Here is a 9,558-nt window from a genome sequence, read left to right as displayed (position 1 = left end):
GTGGGGTATCCGGAGGTGTGATCAGAGTGGAGATATCTGGTGGGGTATCTGGAGGTGTGATCAGAGTGGAGGTATCTGGGGGTGTGATTAAAATGGGGGGTATATGGGGGTCTGATCAGAGTGGAGGTATCTGGTGGGGTATCTGGAGGTGTGATCAGAGTGGAGAGATGGGTAGGGGGATCTAGTGGTGTGATCAGAGTGGAGGTATCTGGGGGTGTGATTAAAATGGGGGGTATATTGGGGTGTGATCAGAGTGGAGGTATCTGGTGGGGTATCTGGAGGTGAGATCAGAGTGGAGGTATCTGGTGGGGTATCTGGAGGTGTAATCAGAGTGGAGGGATGGGTGGGGGGGATCTAGGGGTGTGATCAGAATGGAGATATCTGGGGGTGTGATTAGAGTGGGGGGGTTAATGGGGGTGTGATCAGAGTGGAGCTATCTGGTGGGGTATCTGGAGATGTGATCAGAGTGGAGGGATGGGTGGGGGGTATCTAGTGGTGTAATGAGAGTGGAGTTATCTGGGGGTGTGATTACAATGGGGGGTATATGGGGGTGTGATCAGAGTTGAGCTATCTGGTGGGGTATCTGGAGATGTGATCAGAGTGGAGGGATTGGTGGGGTGGGATCTAGGGGTGTGATAAGAGTGGAGGTATCTGGGTGTGTGATATGAGTGGGGGGTATCCAGAGGTGTGATCAGAGTGGAGGTATCTGGTGGGGTATCTGGAGGTAAGATCAGAGTGGAGGGATCTGGGGGGATCTGGAACAGTGATCAGAGTGGAGGGATCTGGGGATGTGATCAGAGGGGAGGAATCTGGAATGGGATCATTGTGGAGGGGGGTCTGGGGGTGTTATCAGAGTGGGGGCTGGGGTTATCTGGGGGTGTGATCAGGGTGGGGGCATTCAAAATTCCACAGGTTTGGAGGCCCAAATTTACCTTGCACTTGCCTTGCCCCGGGCGTGACAAGCCATGCTACGCCAATGATAACAAAACAGCTGTACAGGGCTGTACACATGCTTTGAGGCCACGGCATTTTTAACTTGGCCTGCAGAGTTTGGCAGGTGACACAACCTGTCTAATTCCCCTCTTGAGTTCAGTGGGGCCACTCAGTACTCTTAGGTGTGCCGTGGTCCAGCAAGATATATTTGCATTTGACCAATTAAAAAATAAAATGATTGCTTTTCAGAGGGTGGTAAGCTTACTGCAAATGTGAAAGAAGTGCTGTGGTTGTCAAAATCTTCCAAACCAAGCTTACACAATCTCCATTTAATCCAGTGGACAGATTTCTAAGCAGCCTTTTTCTGGCACTTTTTATTTACAAGTTTTAACCAGTATATTTTGCTAGAAAATGACTTAGAAACCCCAAACATTATATATATTTTTTAGCAGAGACCCTAGAGAATAAAATGGTGATTGTTACAATTTTTCATGTCACATGGGTTTGCATACGCAATTTTGTGGGAAAAAATACACTCTAAAGAATTTAAAAAAAAAAACGCAATATTTACCTCAATTTTTTTTTTTTTTTTACACAATGTGAAAGATGATGTTACACTGAGTAAATAGATACCAAACATATCACGCTTCAAAATTGCGAACGCTCGTGCAGTGACGACAAACGACGGTACCTAAAAATCCCCATAGGTGATGCTTTAAACGCCTTTACAGGTTACCTGCTTAGAGTTACAGAGGAGGTCTAGCGTTAGAATTATTGCTCTCACTCTAACGTTCATGGTGATACCTTACATGTGTTGTGCGAATACCATTTACATTTGCGTGCGCAACTTACGTATGTATTTGCATCTACACGCGAGCACGGAGGGATGGAGGTGCTTTACGTTTTGTTTTCCTTATTTATTTGCCTTTTTATTTTTACACTGTCCCTTTAATTTTTTTCTTTGATCACTTTTATTCCTATTACATGTAAAAAAAAAATAAAAAATGTAATCGAAATAAAGATGACAGGTCCTCTTTATGGGGAGATCTGGGGTCAAAAAGGCCCCAAATTTCTTCTTTACCTTTAACCTCCCTGGCGGTATGATTGTTTCCGATTTTAGGTGCTGAAAGCGGTACAATGTAATTTTTAAGGATGAGCAGCCCAAACCAACTATTTACATATGGTTTTTTTTTTACTGTGCATTCTTCTTTTTTAACATCTCGGGTATGATAAAGTTTGAAGCACAAAGTCATAAATTATAATATAATAAATAACTATAAATAAGTTAAAGTATATATATATATATATATATATATATATATATTATATATATATATATAATATATATTATATATATATATGTATATATATATATATATATATATATATATATATATATACTGTATATATATATAATATATATATATATATATGTATATATATATATATATGTATGTATATATATACAGTATATATATATATATATATATATATATATATATATATATATATATATATATATATATATACGTATATATATATATATATATATACATGTATATATATATATGCACATACGTATATATGTATAAAGTACAGTAAAACTGCAGGCAAGGGCACTGAGGGGCAAAGTAATGTCAATTTTTTTTTTTTAGTAATGTAATCCAATAGGATTACAATATATCAGTGTGTTTGCCGCCGGTTCCACCCCCCTGCGACGCAACGCTCGCAGGGAATGGAAGCCGGGGCACAGAGCATCAGGCGGAAGATCCGGCCGCCGTATGCTGCCGGAATACATCGCTGGATCTCGGGGACAAGGTAAGTAACCTCTTCCAGGATCCAGCGACTTCTCCCTGGCGGTACTCCGAGTGTGTCTCGGGGTTACCGCTAATGGAACTGAAATTCCACCCCGAGCCACACTCGGGAATACCGCCAAGGAGGTTAAAAGCAAAAGATCAAAAAAAAAAAAAAAAGTTTGATCTTTTGCTTTAAAAAAAAAAATGTACATCCAGCCTGGACTGAAAGTGACGTCATGACGTTGCTCCGAGTCTCCAAGGCCATAGAGGTGATCAAAGAATATCTAGTCTTTAATCGCCTATGGGAACAGCCGGCCGCACCGTTGGATTGTTTCTCAGGCGAATCAGCGGAAACGGTAAGCCCGAGAAACACTTGTGAGCAGTGGGGTGGGGGGAGGGCGTTCCCCCCGCCGCTTTGGAAAAGTTCCAGTGGCTCATGAGCCGCTCAGAACAGGTTCATGAGAAGGCTAGCCGCCGGCTGCAAAAACAATACCGGGGGTTATGGCTGATATCTTCAACCATGGTCCTGGTAAACCACTTGCAAACCGCAACCTATATATATGTATTACGGTCGACAAGTGGTTATTAAAACAAAAAAATTGGGCAACTATCCTGGGACGTACACTTTTAATTTTGCAAATCATGTGCTTACAAAGGTTTAGGGTTTGGAAGGTTTTCTTACAAACTTTTAATGTTGTAATGTGTAAAATATATCCTCATTGACCGTTTGCTCCAAAGTTTATTTTACAGAATGTCCAGAAGTAAGTAAAGTGCCGCTTAGTATTGTTCTCATTTTTAATATTGTGCCTTAAACTTTTCTATGTGCGTATAAATAATTTTTATGTTGTGGAAAATACCTATACTGTATTTATAGAACTTAATCTTGGAAATAGAATAAAACAGCATATTAATGTTGTAGTATTGGCAATGTCTGGGTGTTTTGAGTCAATTTGTATCTGATAACTTTCTTTTTAGGGCTCATTTACACTTGCTTCAACTTTAACACACATAAAAGCGCCTTCCCCTTCTACATGCTTTTTTATGTGTTTTTGATGCTTTTGTGATGCTTTTTAAAAGCTTTATTGAAGCCCGGCAAATGCCCCGTGTGCGTTGATTTTCTACTTGTTTTAAAGGGGCTCAGTAGAACTCCGACTCAGTGGTACCTCCAACTCAGTAATACCTCCAGGTCATTGGTACCTCCATTCAGCAGATCCCTAGATCATTAGTACCCCTGCTTAGCAGATCCCCAGCTCATTAATACCCTTGTTCAGCAGATCTGGCTCAGTAGTACCCCCAACTTTTCTGATGCCCCACTCAGTAGTAACTTCCAGCTCTGCTAATTCCCCACTCATAAGTAATCCCGAACTCTGCTGATCTCCCACTGAGTAGTACCCCCAGCTCTGTTGATCCGCCATTCAGTAGCACCCCAGCTCTGCTGATCCCCAACTCAGTAGTAACCCTCAGCTCTTCTGCTCCCCCATTTAGTAGTACCCCCAGCTCTGCTGATACCCCACTCAGTAGTAACCCCCAGCTCTGCTGTTCCCTTATTCAGTAGTAGCCCTCAGCTCAGCTCTGCTGATCCCCCATTCAGTAGTACTCCCAGCTCTGCTGATCCCCCACTTAGTAGTGACTCCCAGCTCTGCTGATTCCCCAACTTAGTAGTAACCCCAAGCTCTGCTAATCTTCTGGTTAGCTGATCCTCCTCTCTCTCCAGTCTCCGCTCACCTCCTGGTATATTTCTCCCTTTAATTTTAATAAAGTCAGATTTCAGTTATAATACTTGGAACAGGTGTTCAGATCAATGCAGTCAAAAATCAGTATCTACTGATCTTCCACTGAGTAGTACCCCCAGCTCTGTTGATCTCCCATTTAGTAGTAACCCTCAGCTCTGCTGATCCCCCATTCAGTAGTAACTCTCAGCTCTGCTGCTCCCCCATTTAGCAGTACCCCCAGATCTTAGAAGCTGCAATACTTTTCTCCACTTAGCCAAAAAAGATCCAACAGTATACGTCAGTCATAAGCTTTGTTATAACTTTAGATAACATTAACCTTTTCATGGCTGGAGGTCATTATTGCCTACACCAAATTCAAAAATAAAGAAATCCAGTCTACTCTTTAAGAAAACAAAATTTTGCTGATGTGTATGAAAGTGTTACTAAACCCAGGAGCCTGCATTTACTATATCTGGTCTCCCACAGTACACAGAACATGGAGAGGCAATAGTTTTAGTAGATATAAACTGCTAAAAACATTTTTTAATCAGCAGTTAGAGCAGTCTTGTGACTTCTATCAGTGTCTAGTTAAAGCTTGCAGGAGTTTTCTTTCACCTCTGACAGTCCTATACGGCTGCAGGACCCCTGACCCTCTGTCTGGACAGCGCTGATTGGCCCTGTGCTGATCACATGCACTCTCCCAAGAAAAAAAAATCTCTCTAGCAATACACACTAAACTGAGCATGTACAGAGTGCCTCCTAGCATCTGTTCTATCAGGAGATGGTTTGGAAACTGTGGAAGAAGGGGAGGAGCAGAGAAGACAGGATCAAACAGCCTTTTTTTACACAATGCAGAGGATAAACCCCTTAGGTTACATAGAGAGTATAACAAGCATGCTTTACTGCATATAGAGACTGATTTTACTGTTGTGGATTTAGTAAAACTTGAATTAAAGGCATCCAGAGGTGCATGCATATTAAACTATATTTCCAAAAGTATTGGGACACCTGCCTTTACACGCACATTTACTTTAATGTCATTCCAGTCTTAGTCCGTAGGGTTCAATATTAAGTTGGCCCACCCTTTGCAGCTATAACAGCTTCAACTCTTCTTGGAAGGCTGTCCACAAGGTTTAGGAGTGTAGGCCCGTACACACGTACCGATTGTCGGCCGTAAATATTCGGCCAACGTCCGATTTAGTCTTCAAATCCATTGGTGGCAGGTTATATATTTTTTATTTTTTATATTTTTTTCACTAAGTGCAAAAATCCCTTTCCACAAATTTTCAGATGATCATTTGGTTTTCCACTTCCTATAACAGGACATGCTGTCCAGCAAAACTTGAAGTTGGATTGGGAAAAACCATATAACCCTGGCAGTCAGGCCGGAAATTGGGTACCCAACATTAGCCTAAACCATAGAATTACAGAAAAGCTTCCTTCAATGGGTACCCAACAGTAGCCTAAGCCAGAGACTTACAGAAAGGCTTCCTTCAATGGGTACCCAACAGTAGCCTAAACCATAGAATTATAGAAAAGCTTCCTTCAATGGGTACCGAACAGTAGCCTAAACCATGGAATTACAGAAAGGCTTCCTTCAATGGGTATCCAACAGTAGCCTAAACCATAGAATTACAGAAAGGCTTCCTTCAATGGGTACCCAACAATAGCCTAAACCATAGAATTACAGAAAGGCTTCCTTCAATGGGTACCCATCAGTAGCCTCAACCATAGAATTACAGAAAGGCTTTCATCAATGGGTACCCAACAGTAGCCTAAACCATGGAATTACAGAAAGGCTTCCTTCAATGGTTACCCAACAGTAGCCTAAACCATGGAATTACAGAAAGGCTTCCTTCAATGGGTACCCAACAGTAGCCTAAACCATGGAATTACAGAAAGGCTTCCTTCAATGGGTACCCAACAGTAGCCTAAACCATAGAATTACAGAAAGACTTCCTTTGATGGGTAGAACCATAGAACTACAGAAAGGAACATAAAACCAAAACCAGATGAAAATGCCTAAGATCATTTTAATTGTTGCTTTAAAAAAGTCATATAAAAACATCCAACATATTTAGGGAGAAATACCTCTTCCCCTTCCTCCCAAGTTTTATCCTGTGTTGAGCCCTCAAAAAAGAGTAATTTAGCCTACGAAATGCATTAGGTGTTTTTATATGACTTTTTACCAACAATCAAAATGATCTTAGACTCTGATTTGGTCTAGTGCTCCTTTCTACAATTTTGTAATCTAAAATAAATATCCTTCTAAGACTATGCTGCCCACAAGTGACAAGAATGTGCTACTACACTGTTTTGAAGTGTCTGTTCTGGCCGGGATCTGGCAAGCAGATGGTGCATAGTGTGCTTTTAGGGGAATCCACTGGATGGCGCAACTGTATCTAAAGTAAATTCTATTTGAAACATGCAGAGACTTTACTAAGGCCAATGACAACTATTTCCAGAATAATTTATGCACTGAATTGCATTAGGTTTATACAAAATTTACCCACGCCGACTGTCCCCACGCAAATATACTGCAGCAAATATTCAGCTGAATCCCAGATCTCTCTGTGCCTGTCACAGAGCCCCCCCCCCCCCTCAACCAGTCAGTAAGCACAAACAGGCATACATTAACCCCCTTTGATCCCCCCCAGTGTTAACCCCTTCCCTGCCAGTGTCATTTATATAATAACAGTGTATAATATTTAGCATTGATTACTGTATTAATGTCACTGGTCCCTGAAAAATGTAAAAAATGTCAGTTAGGGATCCGATCTGTCTGCCGCAATGTTGCAGTTCCAGCTAAAAATCGCCTAGGTCATCACGCCCCACGCTCTACGCTTCACGCCCAAGCCGGAAGTCCGCCGCCGGAAGCGCTGCAAGTGTCCCCAGGGTCCGGGTAACGCCGATCCTCACTGGCTAGATACGGATTTTCGGAGTGCACTAGTTCTTTTCCGCCCAGGCATCTGGACCAACCGATCCCCTGAGATGTATATCCACTGCTGTTCTACTACTTGCACTTTGTGAGTACCTAGTATGGTGAATTTCTAATAAACACCAAGTCATATTACACTTAGAGTGGCGCTTGTCTTTTCTTCTAGTACCCTGCAAGTTCACCTTCTCTACTTGTGACAGAGCTGCCTTCAAGTGTTCACAGACCTGTTGTGGTTTATGGACTTTATGGACTTCTTAGATATAATTTTAGGTCCTTCATTGTCCTATATGTCCCTTAGTAGGTTTATTGAAGGTTACCTCTGAATCTTTTTTGCGCCAGTACACCCTTGTCGTTGTTTGTGGGATAAAAAGGACATCAATTGTATTTGGGTACAGCGTCGCACAAGCAATTTTTTGGTAAAGTAACACAGTGCCGAATCACAAAAAAATGGCCTAGTCATTAAAGGGGTAAAACCTTCCGGAGCTGAAGTGGTTAATTATAATTTCCAAAAAATTACATTTGAAAGCGTAAAAGAAAACAGAAATATCCATCATATGCCACACTAGCAAATACAAAGCATCAGAGAAAACACCAGTAGTGCATAAATATATAGCCTCACCTACAGTGGGTATAAAAAAAGCAACCCCCACCCCCTCTTTAAAATAATCACATTTTGCTGCTTTGCAGTCTGAAATGAAGACAGACAACGTTTTTTGTTTTATCCAGTTGTATATAATCAGTGCAACATATAACATTCAAGTAAAAGATATAACACCAACATGTCAGAAAAAAAAAATCAAAAACAGAATCACAGAGTTGGAAAAAGGATCACCCACCCCCCCCCCCCCCACACACACACACCACATAAACATGACTTGTAAATTCAATCAGGTGTAGCTAATAACCTTCTCAATGGCGCACAAAGCCATTTGACTTTCAACTGGGATCAGCTGTGATCATTTTGATTAGCTCAGCATTAAAAGAGCTTTCCTGGATCGTTTCTTTCCCTGGTAGTGCAACTGAAGCAAACAATCAACTATGGGTGGCAAGGCACTGTTAAAAATCTCCAGGATAAAGTTGTGGACAGGCATAAGTCAGGAGATGGATACTAAAAAATGTCAAAGGTTTTATTAATGCCCAGAAGCACAGTGAAGTCTATTATTAAGAGGAGGAAGGTATTTGGTACAAAATCCTGGATCAGGACGTCGCTCAAAACTGGATGAAAGAGCCAGGAGGAAACTGGTCAGAGAGGCCACCAAGAGGCCTACAGAAACTCTGAAGGAGCTGCAGGAATTTATGTAAAAGAGCGGTCATTGTATGAATGTGACAACAATATTACAAATTCCCCACAGATAGGACTTATATGGGAGGGTTGCAAGAAAAAAGTCGCTCCTCAAGAAAGGCCACATGCAGTCACGACTGAACTTCGCCAAAATGCACCTTGAAGATTGTGAGACCTCATGGAAAAAGATGTTATGGTCAGATATGACTGAAATTTAATTATTCGGCCTCAACACCCAACTATATGTCTTGCGGAAATCCAATACAGCTCACCATCCGAATAATACCATTCCTACAGTAAAGCATGGAGGTGGTAATATACTGTTATGGAGGTGGTTATATCCTGTTATGGAGGTGGTAATATCCTGTTATGGAGGTGGTTATATCCTGTTATGGAGGTGGTAATATCCTGTTATGGAGGTGGTAATATCCTGTTATGGAGGTGGTAATATCCTGTTATGGAGGTGGTAATATCCTGTTATGGAGGTGGTAAAATCCTGTTATGGAGGTGGTAATATCCTGTTATGGAGGTGGTAATATCCTGTTATGGAGGTGGTAATATCCTGTTATGGAGGTGGTAATATCCTCTTATGAAGGTGGTAATATCCTCTTATGGAGGTGGTAATATCCTGTTATGGAGGTGGTAATATCCTGTTATGGAGGTGGTTATATCCTGTTATGGAGGTGGTAATATCCTGTTATGGAGGTGGTTATATCCTGTTATGGAGGTGGTTATATCCTGTTATGGAGGTGGTTATATTCTGTTATGTCGGTGGTTATATCCTGTTATGGAGGTGGTAAAATCCTGTTATGGAGGTGGTTATATCCTGTTATGGAGGTGGTAATATCCTGTTATGGAGGTGGTTATATCCTGCTATGGGGGGTTTCTCTTCAGCAG

General features: G+C 41.4%; 1 protein-coding gene across 1 annotated transcript in view; it reads left to right on the top strand.

Annotated features, from left to right (window-relative positions):
• LOC309568981 (uncharacterized protein) overlaps positions 1 to 9,558 on the top strand; it is a gene marked incomplete at both ends in the record, with an annotated part of 57,298 nt that overhangs the window by 37,313 nt on the left and 10,427 nt on the right. The window lies entirely within an intron of this gene.

Source organism: Pelophylax lessonae (assembly GCF_965119305.1).
Source record: "Pelophylax lessonae genome assembly, chromosome: 12".
NCBI classification, from domain to species: Eukaryota; Metazoa; Chordata; class Amphibia; order Anura; family Ranidae; genus Pelophylax; species Pelophylax lessonae.
This window is presented reverse-complemented; position numbering and strand designations above follow the sequence as displayed.